The 19,592-nt window shown below is 38.8% G+C and overlaps 1 pseudogene; it reads left to right on the top strand.

The window, feature by feature from the left end:
* Positions 1-290: 290 nt before the first annotated feature.
* On the top strand, positions 291-829 carry LOC107532398 (ferritin heavy chain pseudogene; annotated as a pseudogene).
* The last annotated feature ends 18,763 nt before the right edge of the window (positions 830-19,592 follow it).

Here is a 19,592-nt window from a genome sequence, read left to right as displayed (position 1 = left end):
AATTACAAAGCATACTCACAGACAAAATACACAGTTTGAAGAGACAGAGAAAGTATCAAAACCACACTCAGATAAAGTAGGAAAATTGGAATTATTATATCAGAAATTTAAAAGAATTGTGAAGCAGTCTTCATGGGGAGTCGCCGTGGTTTCCTGCTTCATCAGCGCTTGTGACCCATCCCAGCTGGCAGCCCAGACCCAACCTCCTGCCAGCGCCTCACAGTGCCTCCAACAGCCCCAAGGCCCCACCACTGCTCCAGCACCGCAGCCACCTCACCTTAGCCACCACCATGAGCACGACCAGGTCCACCTGGCAGGTGCACCAGAGCCACCACCAGGACCTGGAGGCCACCATCAACTGGCAGGTCAGCCTGCAGCTCTACACATCCTATGTCTACCTGCCCACGTCTTACTACTTTGACCGAGATGATGTGGCTTTGAAGAACTTTGCCAAATATTTTCTTCACCCATCTCATGAGGAGAGGGAACATGCTGAGAAACCAATGAAGCTGCAGAACCAAGGAGGTGGCTGAATCTACCTTCAGGATATCAAAAAACCAGACCGGGATAACTGGGAGAATGGACTGACTGCAATGGAGTGTGCATTACACTTGGAAAAAAGTGTGACTCAGTCACCACTGGACTTATACAAACTGGCCACTGACAAAAATGACCCTCATTTGTGTGACTTCATTGAGACTCACTACCTAAGTGAGCAGGTGAAATCCGTCAAAGAATTGGGTGACCACATAACCAACTTGCCCCTGAAACTGGCCTGGCAGAGTATCTCTTTGGAAACCACACCCTGGGAGACCGTGATGAGAGCTGAGCCTTTGGCTGGCTTCCCATAGCCATGGGGTGACTTCCTGGTCACCAGAGCAGTATCTGCATGTTGGAGTTACCTTTACCTTTTCTGTAACTTGTACCAAATCATCCACTTATGTATTTCATTTGTACCGTTCCTTCAAGTAAAAGTAATTTGGTACTCCCAATAAATAAATAAGTAAAAGAATTGTGATTAAATTCTAAGGGCTCTAATGGATAAAGTAGAGAGAATACAAGAACATATGGGCAATGTAAGCAGAGAAATGGAGAGAAAGAATCAAAAAGAAATGCTAGAAATAAAAAAAACTAGCAAAAATGAAGTACACCTTTCAAGAGCTCATCATGCACTGGGTATGGTCAAAGAGAGAATCAGCGAGCTTGAAGAAATGTCAACAGAGGCTTTCAAACTGAAATGCAAGGAGAAAAATGATGAAAAAGAACAGACTATTTAAGACCTATTAGACAGTCACAAATGTGTAACATACATGTAATGGAAAATATAAAACATCTGAGAAAGGACTTTTATTCAAAATACATGACAAACTCTTAGAGCACAATAAGACAAACACCACAATAAAATGGGCAAAATAGTTGAAGTGATGCTTTACAAAAGAAGATTGAAAAATGGTCAGTGTGCAGACAAAAGTACTTAATTTCAGGGAAATGCAAATTAGGATCAAAATGATATAACTGACACATTCATTTTTTTGGACAGTTATAGAGAATCAGTGGAGGGGAAGGAGAGAGGAGGCAAAAGTGCTACTTGCTTATGATAAAACAGTAAAACCAGAGGAAAACATAATCAGAACTAGTAGCTACCCAAAATAAAATGATATGATTATTTTGAGATTCTATCTTAGATATTATATATCTTATATAGATAGAGATATATCACATCTCTCTCTCTCTCTCACACACACACACACACACACACACACTCGCATGATCCCCTTTGACATGCTGGTAACTGAGTCATGAGTCTACAAGAGCTCTTCCTCCACTAAGAACAAAAATCTGAAATCACTGTTCTGTACTTTTGCCAAATTGGATAATTCAATGCTAAATGAAAAGTTGTATGGTGTAATAGAGAGAGCAATGGAAAAGGAAATGAGAAGATCTGTCCTTAATGAACTGTGTGACATGAAGTATTTCATTAAGTTGCAGGGCTTCAGTGCTCTCATTGACTAAGTAAGAAGACTCAACAAGATGACATCTAAGATATATTCTACTTTTTATAATTTTATAATTTGTCATTCAAATAATTTTCCACTTAAAGATCCACCTGTGTTCATGATCTAAAATTTTACTGAAAAGATGAATATTGGAATTAATTTTGAAAATGATCAGATTTGCCCGGCCAGCGTGGCTTGGTGGTTGAGCATCGACCTAGGACCCAGGAGATCCAGGCTCGATTCCTGGTCAAGGCACATGCCCGAGTTGAGGGCTTGATCCCCAGTAGGGGCGTGCAGGAGGCAGCCGATCAATGACTCTCTCAACATTGATGTTTCTATTTCTCTCTCTCCCTCCCTCTCCCTTCCGCTCTCTGAAATCAATAGACATATTAAAAAATAAATATTTTTTTTAAAAAAGAAATGGACCAGATTGTAAAGAATATCCCATAGTCCTTACGTAGCATTACAGTGCATTGCATTTATTCATTCATTGAATAAATATTTACTGTCTGTTATGTTTCTAGGTACTCTGTTAAGCTGTGGGTATAAAATGGTAATCAACACATTTAAAGTCCTCACTTAAATTATAAAGAAGCGAGGGAGACAGGCCAATGGGAAATTTCTGAACCATGTGAGGATTTGAATAAATGCAAAGTACTTTGAAAGCACAGGAGAAAATCACTTCAGCTGGTTTTCAGGAAGTTAGGGAAAGGTTTTCAGGGTAGATGACATCTCCTGTGTGCAATTGTGCTATGTATAATCGAGAGATTAGCAGATGCAACCAAACAACCCCTGGTTTCAAGGTGCTAATGGTTTTGAACAGAAGATAAAATGTAGGTAAACGACACATTGAATGAAAAGTAAAGAGTGACATAAAAGCTAACCTATACAGATTATTATCATTTTTAAAAAAATATATCTTTATTGATTTCAGAGAGAGGAAGGAAGAGGGAGAGAGAGAGACAGAAACATCAATGATGAGAGAGTCACTGATCGGCTGCCTCCTGCACTCCCCCAACTGGGGATCAAGCTCGCAGCCTGGGCATATGCCCTGACCGGGAATCGAACCTCGATCTCCTGGATCCTAGGTTGATGCCCAACAGCTGAGCCATGCCCAGCCGGGCAAAATTATTAGTTTTAGAAGTGTGGAAATTTCCTCCAACTAAAGAAATCAAAGACATCTTCCAGGACACTGTGGCACACCAGCTGGCATTCAAAGGACAAGGGAATGCATTTCAGAAAGCAGAGGTTTAATTAAGCCAAAACTTCCATAGCTAGGGAGTGGCTAACAGTGTCACTTAGCAAATCCTGCCTCAGGGAACAGGACTATCACGGTGTACATATATGGGGGGTTCAAGGGCATGTCTTTCAAGTATCAGATACATTTACATTCAGAGGCAAATGATATGATCAAGGCTTTCTCTATCTATGCCTTGACTCTCGTTATCTCGGCTACTCTGTGAGTGGTGACCTAATTCTTTTCTGCGACAGGCATCCCTAAGCCAACATCTTTAAACCTTAGCAGTGCAGATACGAGGTCATCATTCTCTTTCTTTGTCTCGCTCTGTCCCTGAACATTCATACATCAGATCTAATGAAGGCCTCCAGCATTTCTTTGCATGTTCCCTATGCCAGGCACTGTGAAGCGTAAAGTGGATTATGGTGCTTGTCCAGGCCTGAGTCTGTGCCACTGGAGCAGACGGTGCCCTGGGACTTACGCTCCCTCAGAGCTGGGAAGAGCTGGGGAGAGGCAGCTCTCTAGCTGGAGGCAGGTTCCGGGTAGACAAAAAGACTTACACACTACAGTCGTTGCCCTAAGGAGTTGAGGGGGAAAAATGATAAAAAAGCCTTAAAGTGTTTTTCCCCTTGTTACATGTGAAAACGCTTACTGTCATATCAGTGCTTGATAAATATATACTGATTTTCAAAGAAACATACTAATGATTCCCCACATGTCAAGCATTCAATAACATTTCATTACGTAGCCTCACCAAAACAAAATATTTAGGAATTACACTTCAAAACATGTTTTCCTCACCCCATCAGCAAACACAAACACACGCTTCTGAAGTAAAAAGGATGGTTTGAACTCTGTAAATAAAGTGTAAGATGAAGATGTTGAAAAATACTACAAAATTTTAAGACAATTATGAGAGCTTTGGAATGTGGACCATTAAAATACTTAAGAAATTGGTTCAAGATTTGTAAAAGGGTTTACACACATTACAAGTAAATTTTTTAAATTTTCTTGAATATAACAATGAGATCTACTAAGGAAAGTAGAGTCAATCCATAGCAGTTTTGCAGTTTATCACAGGGTACTTCTCAGCAGCCAGTTATCCAGAATGTAGAAAGAAAACAAAGTCCTTCAAGATATTAAACTAAATATTCCTAGAACATATGCTCTTGGATAACAGGAAGGCCTCACTCATAGTTTCATATTTTTATATTAACGTCACTTACAAGTTTAGCTAAGTTAGCTGTACGGATTCCTGGAATGATAGATGAGACCCAATAGATGAGAAAGTGAACTCTCAAATGTGCAGGCATATTGGTAACCACAAGGAAAGGCAAAAGACAGCCCAAGGATGAGAGAAGAGACTTAAATGAGAATATAAAAAGGCAAAGTATCTGAGGGTGAAAGGAAGGCACCCAAACATAGGGTTTAAAAGATGCCCTCTAAATGGCAATATTTTGTTCATATAGAAGATACATAATGAGGCTCTGTTATTTAACTGTTCATCATTTCAACATCTTTCTCTGTTGTTTTCCCTCTATAGATGTTAATTTTTTAACCACTGTTATGCCAATAAATTTTATAAAAAGGGGAAAAAAAGAAATTTATATATATATAGTAAATAAAATATTTTATAAAATATTTTTTTAGAAAGACGTTCTCATCAGATATTTCACTCCTAGGTAGTTAACAGAGAGGAATAAAATCACCGAAGACTTGAACACGAATGTTAACAGCACCTTCATTCTCAGTAGCCCCAAATCAGAAACAACCCCATTGTCCATCAGTGAGTGAATGGGTAAACCTAGTCATCGATAAAAAGGAACAAATTGCCAGTACATCTAAAAACATAGATGAATCTCAAAACCGTTGTACTGGACAAAAGAAAGTAGATAAAATGAATATATATAGTGTGATTTCATTGACATAAAAATTCACAAGATACAAGCTAATACACAATGTTAAAAAAACAGATCAGTAATTGTCTGGGACCAGAGGGAAGGGAAGATGGACTGCGAAAAGGCCAAATTTTATATTTTAGATATTATATTCATGTTTATAACCCATTTCAGTTTAATCTTTCTGTATGGCATGTGTTGAAGATTGATGTTCACTTCCCCCCACTTAAATATTCAGTTATTCTAGCACCATTTGTTTAAAAAAGTCTCTTTCCCCATTCAATTATATTGACACCTTCATCCAAAATTTACCATATGTGAATCTGTTTGGGGTATTTTCTATTCTTTTCCATTTATCTTTATGCTAAGATCACATTGTCTTGCCTAATTTAGTTTTATAATGTCTTTTTTTAAACAAGTTCTAAAATCAAGTTGTACAAACCTTCATCTTTATTTTTTCCTTTTTAAGATCTTTTAACTAATATGGATCATTTGAATTTTCATATACATTTTAGAACCTACTTGTCAATTTCTCTACCAAAAAAGCTTGCTATATTTTTAATTGTGATTGAGTTGAATCTTCAGATTAATTTGACAAAAATCATTCTAACAAGGCTCTAATCTTCCAATAAGCAAATACGGCCTATCTCTCCGTTTACTTAGGTCTTATTAAATTTCTTTATTCATTTCTTTATTTATTATGTTTTTTAATCCTCACTGAGGATATGTTTTTCATTGATTCTAGAGAGAGAGGAAGGGAGAGGGAGAGAGAAGCACCGATATGAGAAACACCAATCGGCTGTCTCGCATACACCTGCCCAGGACTGAACCCGAAACCTGTGTGTGCCTGACCCAGAAGCAACCCCGTGACCCTTTGGTGCACGAGAAGATGCTCTGCACAACTGAGCCACACCAGCCAGGGCTTATTAAATTTATTTCAGCAATGTTTTGTAGATTTATTGTATAGTCTTGCACATATTATGTTAAACTTATTCCTATTTCATCATGTTTCCGATGCCATTAAAATACATTGTATTTTTTTCTTTTCTCTTCCAGCTGTTGTTATTTTATAGAAATACTATTGATTTTTGTATATAGACCTTATACCCTGACCTTACTAAATTCATTTATTAGTTTTAGTTGCCTTTTTGTAAATGCCTTATAATTTTATACATGTATAATCATGTCACCTGCAAATAAAAGTTTTATTTTATTTTCATTTGGTATGCCTTTATTTCTTTTTCTTGTTTTGTTCATCTGATTAGGATCTTTGGTTAAGACCTGGTAAAATGTTAAATAGAAGTGGGGAGAGAGAACATCTGCGTGGTCTCTGATCTTAGGAATAAAACATTCTTTTTTTTTACCATGAAGTATGATGATAGGAATGGGGTTTTTTACATGCCTTTTACCCAGTTAAGTTCTTTCGAAGGTAAAATTTTCTAAAGTGTTTTTATAATAAATGAATGCTGAATTTTATCAAATGTTTTTCTGCATCTATTGAGATGATCACTTAACTTTTCTTCATTTTGTTAACTTGGTGAATTACATTGATTGATGTTAAATATTAAACCAACCTTGTAATTCTAACATAAACCATACTTGTTCATGATATGCTAGACTTTTTACATATTGTTTTATTCAGTCTTGTAATATTTTGTTAAGGAGTCATACGCTTTTTAAAATATGTAACATCGTTATATTAGCAATCATATGAGACTACTTATTACATTCTTCATTGTGACATAGGTGTGGTGTCAGGTGTTTTTTGATGTGACTAAGGCAACATTGAGTTAAGGATTCATTTGGTTTGAGTTTAGTGGCAAATACTTTTGTAGTCCACTTTCATTTATAATTACTTTATTGAAAACTCTCCTGATGTAGGAATATTCCCCTGTCCGCTGTACCAATGTACCCAACTTTGTGACCTGAAGGAATAGGGCCAAAAGTCTATTATGATGTGGTCTGACTCTAATATTTGTAAAATGAGTGCAGTGAAGGAGAAAAGGTTTGGATTTAGAAACAAGTGTGTGGAAATCCTTCCAAATATAAATATTTAGCTCACAATAATATTTTTCCTCCCCAAGGCTCTATTTGCAGTCAACTGAGTAGTTCAGCCTTCCTGATGCCTCCAGAGCTTATCAAGGTGTTTTGTGAAAGATAATTTTCTTCCAGAGGGTAAATTTTTAGATGGAAGTTAAAGACAATAAGTATTTTCTATACCTTTTATATTTAAATGGTAGTATGAGAACAAATGTACATTAAGGCTTGCAAAGTAATGAGCTATATATGGTGATTAAAAAAATCGAGTTTTTGAATCATACAGACCTGAGTTGAAATCATATTTGTACATCCTAATTATGTGGCATTGAGCATGTTTCCACGAACTTTGGTCTTCTCTATAAAATGGAGATAAAATATTAATCTCTCAAGTTCGATGTAGGGAATATATATATATAGAGAGAGAGCATATATCACTGTGTTTGAGTTCTGCCGGCTACTACTAGGTAATAGAACAAACTATTAAACTGTAATGATCACAACCCCCTTCTCCCCCCTTTCCATGAAGCATTTTTCTGATGTAGGTAACTTGTTTTGAGAGCAGGTGGAAGACAAGGATACAGATGGAGAAAGTCAAGTTCCAGAAAGTGTGGAGAGGCTCAGAGAAAGAGTGAAAAATGCTGACGGCAAGTGTGCCTGTAACGAGGCTGGCTTTTGAAAGGTAGGGATGATGGTTGAGCAGGGTTCTTAGAGAGTTCTGTGTTTAATGTGCCACCTAATCCTTCTCAGCGTCCTCAAGAGACCCTCAGTAAAGATTTACATTCCTCTTCAAGGGGTTTTGGAAATAGATTTGTGTTTGTTTTTGCTTGTTTGTTTATTTTACTGAGAATGTTTAAGTCCTGGCATAGTTGTTAAAACGTGTTCCCATTATTTATTTATTTGTTTATTCATTTATTTGGATTTGTGTTTATTTTTAATGTGACTTTGTGATAAGACGGGCTTTAAGGCAGGAACAGGAAAGTGTAAATGTGTTTTACAGCCATCATCGAGTTAACTGAAACCAAAGTGTCAGTGTAGAGCAGGCAAAGAAAAGAATGCACTGGGGAAATCAGAGAAAAGTGGCCTGAATATATGGATCTTCAATATATCAAACAAATAATAATATTAAAAGACATTTAAGCAGGTAAAACATCTGGAAACAGGTCCTAGAAAGTCCTGAAGCCAAAGGGTATTTGCTAAAAAGCCACTACTATCATGTTTGGATACTTTATTTCATGTTAGTTCCAGAGTGTCTCCTGAGATGTTTAGAAACACAAGATTCTTTAAGAAGTTATGAAAAGAAGACAAAATATAAACCACCAGCCACTTTTTAAAAAGATAAACTATGTCCAGAGGGAATATACAAACTCTAAAATCCTGTTTCCAGGGAGTTTAATGCTTTCATTTTTTTCAGTGACTCACTGGAAAGCTTTCATTGGTAAATATATCCAAGACTGGAAAATAAATCAGGGTTTTTACCATATCAGATACAATGTTCAAAGACTGGACATGATAAAGAAACTCCTGGGTAGTAGTCAGAGCACAATGGCTCCCATTTCACTGGATTTTGATGTTTTTATAAGACCTACATGGGGTTTTTTTTTGGGGGGGGGAAGAGCTTACTTTCACATAGACAGAACAAGCAAAAGAAATGAAAATTCTTGAGAAGAATTAATAATGGCACCCACTGTATGCTAATTATTTTACATAATCTATTGTCAAGCATCACAGTAATTATGAAGAATGTGAATTATAATTCCAATATTATAAATAAAAATAAAGCCAAGTTTATTTTAAAAAGAGGTAAAATAATCTATGCAAGTTTACATGTGTTGATGGAAAATATTCAAATTCAGATCTGCTTGGCTCCAAATCTCATGTTATTTTCAGGTTCGGGCTATAGCGTGGTCAGTGCAGTGGACTCTTTTCGAGTGTTTAGCTCACAAACCCTCTTCATGGCCTTCCCGTCTCCTTCCATCCTTAGCTGCTCTAGGCTGGCTGTTCCAGAAGTCTGTTTTTTAAGACTGTGATTTGCCTCACTGCTTCATGTACACCATTCCTCCCCTTCCCGGCCAGAGTTTATTGGTTCAGGAGTAGGTAAGCTGCTTGGAGTCCCTTCTCTGGTCTTTTGAAATTAATGACAAATGAGTAAAATTAAGGAGTGTGTGTGGCTTTGTAGACCAGGAAGCAGAGGATGCCAAACTGTAGAGAAAGAGAAGAAACATCTGTTCAGAGAAAAAGAGATGTGAGAAAGAGGGATTTCTGCCTGGGCTCGCAAACGTGTCTGTCCCAGAGCCACTCTCAGTCCCTGTAGCTCGGCTACCCTCTTCCCGAGGGCTCCATGACGTTCCCTTTTCCATTAGAATTTGTTGTTCTGTTTAGCGCAAGTTCGTTCCAGCTGCCTTTCATTACTGGTAATCCAGCTGTTCTACCAAATGCGTTAGAGTTGATTTTAATCCAGAGGATAAATAGGCAAAACTTCACTGGCTTCAAAGATCAAGTGGAGTCCAGGGGCTTATGTCTTTTCTTACGAAGATCTGAGTGGATCTCTAACTCCGCAGGCCTCACCCACACGCTCAGGACCAGACCTCTTTCTAGACAACAGTGATTTTAAGACACCTAGGCTAGTAATTCAAATGAGTCACCATTAAGACCCATGCAAACTTTGGATAAAACAAATCTGAATTTGAATCCCAGGTGCTAGCTTCTTGAGTGATCTTGATAAAAATCACTTTAGTCTCGTCCTAGCCAGTTTGGCTCAGTGGCTGGAGCATCGGCCTGCAGACTGAAGGGTCTTGGGTTTGATTCCGGTCAAGGGCACCTATTTCTGTTGCAGGCTCAATACTCCACCCAGGATGATGTGTCTCTCTCACATCTCTCTCCCTCTCTCTCTCTCTCTCTCTCTCTCTCTCCCACTCTCTCTGAAAAGCAATAGAAAAAATATAAAGATTAAAAAAAACCCAAAACTTTAGTCTCATTAAACCTTAGATATTTAAAAACGGAGATAGCACTATATATCTCAAATTATGGTCGTATGAATTAGAAACAAACTATATAAAGTGCCTAACACCATGTGTGACATATAGTAGGCATTCAGTAAATGGTATTTTTTAAATTATGTGCCCTAATTCTGATCTTATTATCCTATTGCTAACAAGTGACACTGCCATGTATGTAAATTCCTTAAATTGATTTTCTATATGATCTTCCTTTATTAACAGAGCCTTCCATCCTTTCTTTATTCTCTCTTTCTTCCTTTCTTTTTCCTGCCTCAAGCATTTTTGACTACCTGAGACACAAGCTACTAAAGATACAGCTGCTGGCTTCAGGGACTGACGGTCCAGTAGGAGAAATTTCGCAGCAATACAACAGCACAGGCTGGTGGGACAGGAGAGGGACGCCCTGTGCTAAACCGGCACAGCTCAGGAATATCTGACAGACTGGAGCTCAGGAGAAATGACCTGGTGCCCCAGTGTCCTGAGCTCACCGTGCAGGGAAAACTGCGCAGGACAGCTGTTAGATCTGCTTCCATCCCATTGTGAGAAATAAAATTCTTTTCTGCTAAGGGGCTAAGATCTGGGAGTTCTTTGTTATAGCAACTAATATTAATATGTTGAGTGAGTCAGTTGCCAAGAGCCAGAGCCCGCCTCTGAACACGAGCCCCAGGTTATGGACACCTGCACGTAGACTCAGGAACCACTTTCCTGCACAGATTCACGACTATTGTTTGTTGTAAAGGCTGTTGATTCAACAAAGCTTGTCCTGACTTCTTCCTTTTGATCCCTCCCAGGCTGCTTTTCCTCTCGCGCTCCAAGCCCTTCCCCCCACAGGCCTGCAGGGCGATGTCTGATTGTGTCACCTCGCTCACCTCGCAGGCTGCCTTGTCTGCAGGTGCCCAGCTACGCTGAAGGACAAAGAGAGCAAAGCCCTCGTTACAGAAAGGGCAGCTTTCACTCTACTTTCCCATGTACTCCAAGTCTCAACTTCTGTTTTTGTGCTTTTCCTAATTCTCCAAGGACTCATTGGCCGTGCTCACTCTTTGACGCTGCTCTGTGACTAGAATAAACAGGAAGACTCTTTCCTGGTGATTCAGAAGAATGGTTCTTGTTGTGGGCATAAGCACAGACCTCGTGTTTTTGATTTAGTGTTTTCGATTTCCTCTCTACCCCTGTCGGCACCATCTACAGTCTCAAGCCTACTCTTCACTCTCCCCATCTCCCCTCTCCATCCCTGCTCTTCAACAAACACACACTCTCTCCACACCGAACACAGGCGATGTGGTTCATCCTCATAATAGTTGAATTTAACCATAGAATCTTGTTTTTGTCCCATATCTTATCTCATAGGAGTGGGCTCCGATTTCTCTGTACAGCTCTTTCCAGAGAGCTCCCTGGGGCTCGGTCCAATTCTCTGAGTTAGTTAGTGTACTGTCGGAAAGGAAAATAGCTTACAGTGGTCTGCGAGAATCCCAGATTCTGCTCTTTTGAAAGCTTTCACTCATTAGATTGGCTGCCAGGAACCTTGCCTGGAAACACACCTGAGGTAGGTGAACACTTGGGACATGGTGCTTTTGCAAGAGTGCCTGTCCTTACTGAACGTTCTCTGCACGGTGCTTCTATCCTTTTGGTTTTACTGTTCAGTTCCAGTACACAGGGCTGTTTACCTTTGACTGCTTGTGCATAGGAGCAGATGATACCTCAATTCTGAGAGAGAAGTCTCTAAGATTTTGGATTTTTATTTTATTATTATTGTTTTTAATTTTATTCTATTTTATTTTTTCCATCACCATTTATCCCCTCTATGCCCTTCCACCTCCACCCATCCCCTTAACCCCCACAATCACCACACTGTCGTCTGTGTCCATAAGTTCTCTCTTTTTTTTCTTTTTCGCTCAATCCCTCCATCGCCCCCTCCCCATCCCCACCCCTGCTTCCCCAGCCAGAGCTGTCTGCCTGCTCTCTATCTCTAAGCCTGTCTCTGTTTTGCTTGGTAGTTCGGTTTTCTCATTAAATTCTACATGAGTATCTTCACTGGATTTTTAAAACTTCCTAACTTCAATGCTTTAAATATGGGTCTAATTTTATAAAACAGAAAAGTAACTTAAAATAGAGCTTTTTTTATTTTTTTATTTTTACAAGAGCTTGATCTATCTTTGCTTTCTGAAATGTTTTTTAATTTTTTTAATTAAATTTATTGGGATGACAGTGGTTAATAAAGTTATATAGGTTTCAAGTGTACAATTCTATAATACATCATCTGTATGTTGCATTGTGTGCTTACCAAAGTCAGCCTCTTTCCATCACCATATATTTGACCCCCTTGAACCGTAACAACCTCCCCCGGCCCCCTTCCCTTTGGTAACCATTATACTGTCCTCTGTGTCCATGAGTTTTTGTTTGTCTCGTTTGTTCATTTGTTGCTTTCAGTTTTATATCCAATATACAAATAAAATCATATGGCTCTTGACTTTTTCCATCTGACTTATTTCACTTAGCATGATATTCTCAAGGTCCATCCATGTTGTCACAAATGGCAGTATTTCATCATTTCTTTGGGCGAGTAGGACTCCATTGAACATGTGTACCACTTCTTTCCTAGCCAATCATCTATAGGAGGACACTTTGGTTGTTCCCATGTCTTGGTCACTATGAATAATGATGCAATGAACATAGGGGTGCATATGTCTTTACAAAGAAATGTCTTAAGTCTCTCTCTTCTTCCATGTCATTTTTAAGTTTCTGTCTTCAATATCACTAATCCTTCCCTCCATCGGGTCAGCTCTATTTCCTAAGCTCACTAGTTCATTATTCGTCGCTTTTACTGAGTTCTTGAGCTCCAGAATTTCTATTTGGTTCTTTTTTAGTTTCAATCTCTTTGGTAAAGTACTCCTCTTATTTGTTAATTTTATTTCTGAGTTCATTAAACTGCCTGTGTTTCACTGTGTTTATTTCAGAACTGTAATCTTGAATTCTCTGTCATTTAAATCATACATTTCTATGTCTTTACGTTTATTTCCTTCTGAGCTGCCTCATTACCTTGGTTATTCATGGTATGTGATGGATTCCTTCTCTGTGTAGGCATCTACGGGAATGAAATCTACTTTTTTTTAAGAGTGGCACTTCTCTATTTAGTAGGTTAATAAGAACTTTTTCTTTTGTTTTCCAGTAGGTGGCAATGAAGTGCAAATTTTTCAGTTTCTCTTGCACTGCTATGGCTTCTCAGATCTCTGCTGGTCAGTAGAAAATGCCCTGTATTCCCTGGGGAGGTGGGTATCTCCTCTGAGACCAGGCCGCCTTGATCTCAGGGCACCACCACTTCTCTCGGGGGATGTGGTGGGCAATGGGGTTCCAAGTTCATGAAATCCCAGTACTGTCCCTGCAACCAGCGCAGCCTCGATGGGTGGGGGTGGGCTGAACTGGGAGAGGCCAGGTGGTGCATTTCTGGCTTTGCTCTAATTTTTCAATTACAGTTGACATTTATATAATTTATGAAATGATCATCTCGATAGATTAAGTACCCATCTGACACCACACATAGTTATTAGAATAGTATCGACTATATTTCCCATGCTATACCCCACATCCCCATCACTATTCTATAACTATCCAGCCATTTTTTTTACAATGGTAAGATGTTACAAACAGACTTACGATCATAGTATTTTTCTTAAATGTTATTGTAACTAATTATCCTACATTTGGGATTTTAGTTATTTGACTATTTGCTTTTCAACTGCCTTTCACCTAAAAGCTGGACAGAGAGCAAGATGACAGCTCTGGGGCTGAGGGTGGGAAGGTGGAGGCATTGAGCAAAAAATTAAAAAAATAGAGAAAGAACTCATGGACATGGACAACAGTGTGGTGATTTTGGGGGTAGGGGGCTGGGTGGAGGTGGAGGTGGAGGAGGGTCTACTGGGGATAAGTGGTAATGGGGGGAATAAAATAAAATAAAGAGGGGGGAAAGGGAGCTACATATGTGACTTCTCCAAAGGAGAGCTTACTGATTTTTCAGTAATAGTTAAGATCAAATAATTGTCAAAGAATAAAAAAACACCAAAAAAAACAAACCAAAAATAACCCCATTAGTTTATTGACTAAAGGAGTGAAAGGTGATCTTTTCTACCTTCCTCAAAAAGGATCTAAATGCCAAAGACCCACCAGATGCCAAGCACAAAGCTTCATCAGGACCTTAATGTAATTTGTTACCATGATCAGCCTTTTTCCTCCTTTCCTTTCTACTTTTCACTTTCTCTCTTTCACCTTCTCGGAGCAGGCACTGTGCTAATAACATCTGAGGATACAAGATGATTAAGATCGAATTTAAACAAATGTTTGACTGAAAAGAACAGTATTTAAATGAATCTAAATGAGCAAGTTTAACAAACTTATCTGAGAAACTACATAGCAGCAATATAAAAAATCAACCATGGCCACACTATGTTATAACATATTACAGATGCATTTTTTTCTAAAAAACACCTCTGAAAAATCAACAGACATTCCCGGCTGGTGTGGTTCAGCGGTTGAGCGTCGACCTAGGATCCAGGCGATCGGGGTTCGATTCCCGGTCAGGGCACATGCCTGGGTTGCGGGCTCAATGCCCAGTCGGGGGCGTGCAGGAGGCAGCCGATCAATGACTCTCATCATGGATGTTTCTCTCTCTCTCCCTCTCCCTTCCTCTCTGAAATCAATAAAGACACATTTTGAAAAAAGAAAAGAAAAATCAGTAGACAAAAGAAGATCATCTTTATCCCAGGTGTGGAAGAAGGTAAATTTCCGAAGATGGGAGCCCTGAGTGAGAAGGAGCATGTCAGTGTGTCGGTGCAGACCGAAGCTTCGCCTTACCTGGGAAACTTGCCTAAGCCCTCCGTCCAGCTGCTCCTGGGGTCGTCCTGTCTGTCTCCTGCTCAGTGGTCGCTGACAGGGCCCTGGCACCCACTCGGTACAGTCCAATAACTGCAGCAGTCTTTTTCTTATATGGTCCTTTTCTATCTCTGCAGTTTCATAATAATGTGTGATGTCTGTTCCAACCCTCCTTTTCCCACTCTCACTTCAGTTACCTAAAGACCTAGAATTGTAGGGTTGCTGCAAGGACAAAACTGATCTAGACATTCCAATACTTCAAATAATGCCTGGTACATTAAAGCAATTCAGTAAATGTTACTGTAAATACTATTAACACTCATTCTAGTTTTACTAGCACTGTTACTACTAGTACTCCTTCTACAACAGCTGCTACTTGTTACCTCCTCCTCATTAGTTAAGGTTATGTTTATGGTTATGATTATGATTTGCTAGATCCTATGACTAGTATAACATGGTTATCACCACCCCCATTTTTCACTCAACTGCCTCCACTCAATGGACAGTCAATTCAATTTCTTAAGATTTAAAAGTTAGGATGCCAGAGAACTCATATCTGACTGTCTGACTTAGAACATTATTTTTTCTTTTACGCCATAATAATTTCCAATCTTTGTTTTGAAAACCAACGACATAGTTTTGGAGAATTTAGAGATGTACATCTAAACTACATAAATGGGATTGTGCCTACCTTTGAAATTAAAAATATATAAGTAAACTGAACGGGTGTCAAATATTTGGCTGGAACCCAAAAAAAGCAAGATATGCCCAGGGCCAACAAGGGCAGCTTGGCTCTTCATAGTCTGAATTGCTGCCACTGTTTAAAAATATAAAGACAGAAAGTAACATGTTGAAAGTAAAATGTCAGCCAACGTCCTTAGTCAAAACTGGGAACTGTTTTATTTTTATAATGTTCTAAAATGATGTTACACAAACATTATGACCTACTGGATAGATTATTGATTTGTTTATATTGAGCGCTAAAATATATAATGAGATGTTTTAGTTTAAAAAGCATACTCATACTTGCAGCGAGGAAAAAATGTCCCTTGAATTGTTATACAGCACTTATAAACATCCTTACGTATATTCTGGGTAAGGAATTGACCTAACATAAGTATTTCCTTTTCCCCCTCTAGTTTATTATAAGTGAGTGAAATTTTGAATTGTAAGTTTACAGAAAAAGCATAGATTCCTCCCTCAAGACCAAACTGCCCATTTTTATTAAATTTATTTATTTAATGAATTAATTTAAACCCTCACCCAAGGATATGTTTATTGATTTTAGAGAGAGAGGAAAGGAAAGAGGGAGAGGGGGAAGGAGAGAGAGAGGGAGAGACACAGAGAGACAGAGAGAGAGACAGAGAAAGAGAGACAGAGAGGTCGATCAGTTGCCTCCCTTTGCACTCTGACCAGGGATAGACCCTGAAAACTTTTTGGTGTGTGGGATGGTGCTCAACCAAGACACCCAGCCGGGGCCAAATTGCCCGTTTTTAGATCCAGTGATGTTACTTATAGATGTTCACTTAAGCTATCAAAATTGGGGGGAGGGGAATCTGTCACATATAATGATTTTTTAATTCTAAGGTCAGTTCCTAATCCTGGGAGTTGAGTTTGCATCTGAGCACGTATGTGCTTTCACCCCCAGCTCTGACTCAAATTTCTCTTCCATCTTTTTCTCATGGTAGCTTCCCTGGACCAACTTCCTAATTTAAGAATATCTGTTTTATTTTCCTCATTCAGTAGCAAACCAGAACATGGTTTGAAAAATTAGAACTTTTTTTGCTCTTTTCTTCTAGGCCGGCAATTTTAAACTGATGTGCTGCAAGAATTTTTAAGACATGCAGTACATGACTACTTAGTAGAAGCACTGGACTCTTTTCCCTTTGACTGTCAAATAAAAAAAAAATGACAACAGCCAACACAACAATAGCCATCTGGTGTGAATGCCCTGTCTTGAACCATAAATATATAGGCCATATAAAAGAGTTGTATATTATTGGTCACATTGCATAATAAGATTGCATCTGATTAATTCTTGGTACCAGAAATTGTTATAACATATATAGACACCTGATTTTTTTTTAAAGTCTCTTTGGAGCAAAAAGAATAGGTAATTATTATTTATTATTATTTAATGTAAAGCAATCAAAATTATATCTATTTTTTTGGCAGATCAGCAAAAAAATATATTTTTGTGTGTGCTGCAGAATTTTAGTAATCACTTTATGTGTGCCATGAGATGAAAAGTTTGGACATCACTACTGTAGGTCCTCTGTAGTTTCTCTACAACTACAGAGGCACTTCACTCAGCAGGGAATGGAGACTGCCCTCACAGTAAAAGCCATAAGCCCGGGAAAACTCATCCAGCTGAACAGCCCTGAAATCTATCTGTATTTGGTTGCTTTCCATAGGCTTCATGTCGTTGTTTTTCATATTTTGTCCAGAGTTTATAATTTTCATCTGTAGACTGGTTAATTCAACAAAATATTGTTCATGTCTTGAACAGAAAATTCTTCAATGTTGTTTTATAACTTTTACTTCTTTTTCATTAAATTTATGACAACTGCCCTAGCCAGTTTGGTTCAGCGGTTAGAGTGTCAGATTTCAAACTGAAGGGTCCTGAGTTTGATTCCGGCCAGGGGCACAGGCCTCGGTTGTAGGCTCAGTGCCCAGGCCTGGTCTGGGCGTGTGCTGGAGGCAGCCAATTGATGTGTCTCTCTCACATCGATGTCTCTCTCTCTCTCTTTCTCTCTCTCTTCCTCTTTTTATCTCTCTCTTCTTTCCATTCTGTCTGAAAAGCAATGGAAAAAAATATCCTCAGATTAAAAAAAATTTATGACAATCATCTTTAAAATTTCAAAAAATTAATTGAGTTATCTTAATGATTATCCTTTAGAAGCATCTGACGACATTGACATAAAAGTATTTCTGAAATTCTGCCTTTAATAATGGAGCCAACTTGCCCTAGCCGGTGTGGCTCAGTTGGCTGAGCACTGCCCCATGCACCAAGAGGATGCCTGTCCAATTCCCTGTCACGACACATGCCCTGGTTTCAGGCTTGATCCCCAGTAGAGGGTGTGCAGGAGGCAACGGGTGGATGTTTCTCTCTCTCCCTTTCCTTTCCTCTCTAAAATAAAAATTAAAAAAACAAAAACCACACATTTAAAAAACAGAAAAATTTAATAATGGAGCCTACCCATTAATAGCTAAAGCTTCACTTTTCAACCAATAGTTAAGAATCTACTGTGCTAACCCTATTCCATTCTCCACTTAGGTTTATGCCTAAGTGTTCTTTTCTTTAAGAGGTTATTCAGAGCTCCCAGCTTAGGGCTTCATCTTCCTGATCTCTGCTCCCATGTTACGTTGTTATTGCCTGGAGTATAAACTCTGTGAGGGAAGGGAGCAATGCTTTTTAGCATTTTCCCTCCTCCAGAATAGAATTAAAGCGATTTCTTAAATACAAAATCAAGCAAATGCAGAACTAAAAACTACTAGGTGGGTCAGAGGGTCAGAGCACTTTAACAAAACAACCAAAGAGAAATCTTACAATAAAGGAAGTGTTTAAAACATGGAATAGGTAGCCGACCGGGTGTAGCTCAGTGATTGAGCATAGGCCCGGGAACCAAGGGGCCATGGTTCGATTCCTGGTCAGGGCACATGCTGGGGTTGTGGGCTCGAAGCCCAGTAGAGACGTGCTGGAGTCAGCCGATCGATGATGTTTCTCTCTCATTGATGTGTCTACCTCTCTATCCCTCTCCCTTCCTCTCTCTCTAAAAATAATAATAATAAAAATTGATAAAAACTTTAAAAAAATGAAATAGGCAGCTATGCATAGCAACATACTCAAAATATTCCAATGGAGTCCGGATGGCCATCTGTCTGGGGCTCCTGCATTGACAGTGTGTGTACTGAACACCTAAGAAGTTTTAGAAGAGATGGTTCTTTTCTTCATAGTTTTTCTTAGTCTTTACAACAATGCTGTTAAGTGTGTATATCTACCCCAACTTTGCAGTAAAGGCAATGTGAGGCTGAGAGGGGTTCAGTGCTTTGCCTTAGGTCATCCAGACAGAAAGATTTAGTGCCTGAATTTGAATTCATGTCTACCTTATTTCAAAGCTACATAGCCCTTAAACTCTCTTTTAACTGATATCATTTTAGATTGCTCTGAAATTTGCCAAAAAGGAAAATACACATCATATGACCCCACCCAGTTACTGAATTTACTGAATTCAGACTGGGTGGCACCATTACCTAGTCCAGAAGCTATGAGGAACAAGGTATTTATTTAGCAAAGTCTCATGGACTTTTATATTTAGATGAGCTGGTAATTTGTGCTCTTGCTGATGTCTTGAGGTTGAATAGAAGGAAACCAAAATAACTTTTATTTTTGTCCTGTTTCTGTCTGTACATAACATGACAGTTATTGCAGAATGAATGCTGTTCCAAATGATTGTTCCGCAAAAGGTCATCCTATCAGATGCTGGACCTTCAGAACTGTGTTTATCTTTGTGCTTGGGCTACCGCTGTGGAAATGAGGTTGCTTCTGTCCAGCTGTAAC

Source organism: Miniopterus natalensis, chromosome 11, assembly GCF_054644295.1.
Source record: "Miniopterus natalensis isolate mMinNat1 chromosome 11, mMinNat1.hap1, whole genome shotgun sequence".
Classification (NCBI taxonomy): Eukaryota; Metazoa; Chordata; class Mammalia; order Chiroptera; family Miniopteridae; genus Miniopterus; species Miniopterus natalensis.
The sequence above is the reverse complement of the archived record's forward strand: the minus strand, read 5'-3'. Positions and strand labels throughout refer to the sequence as shown.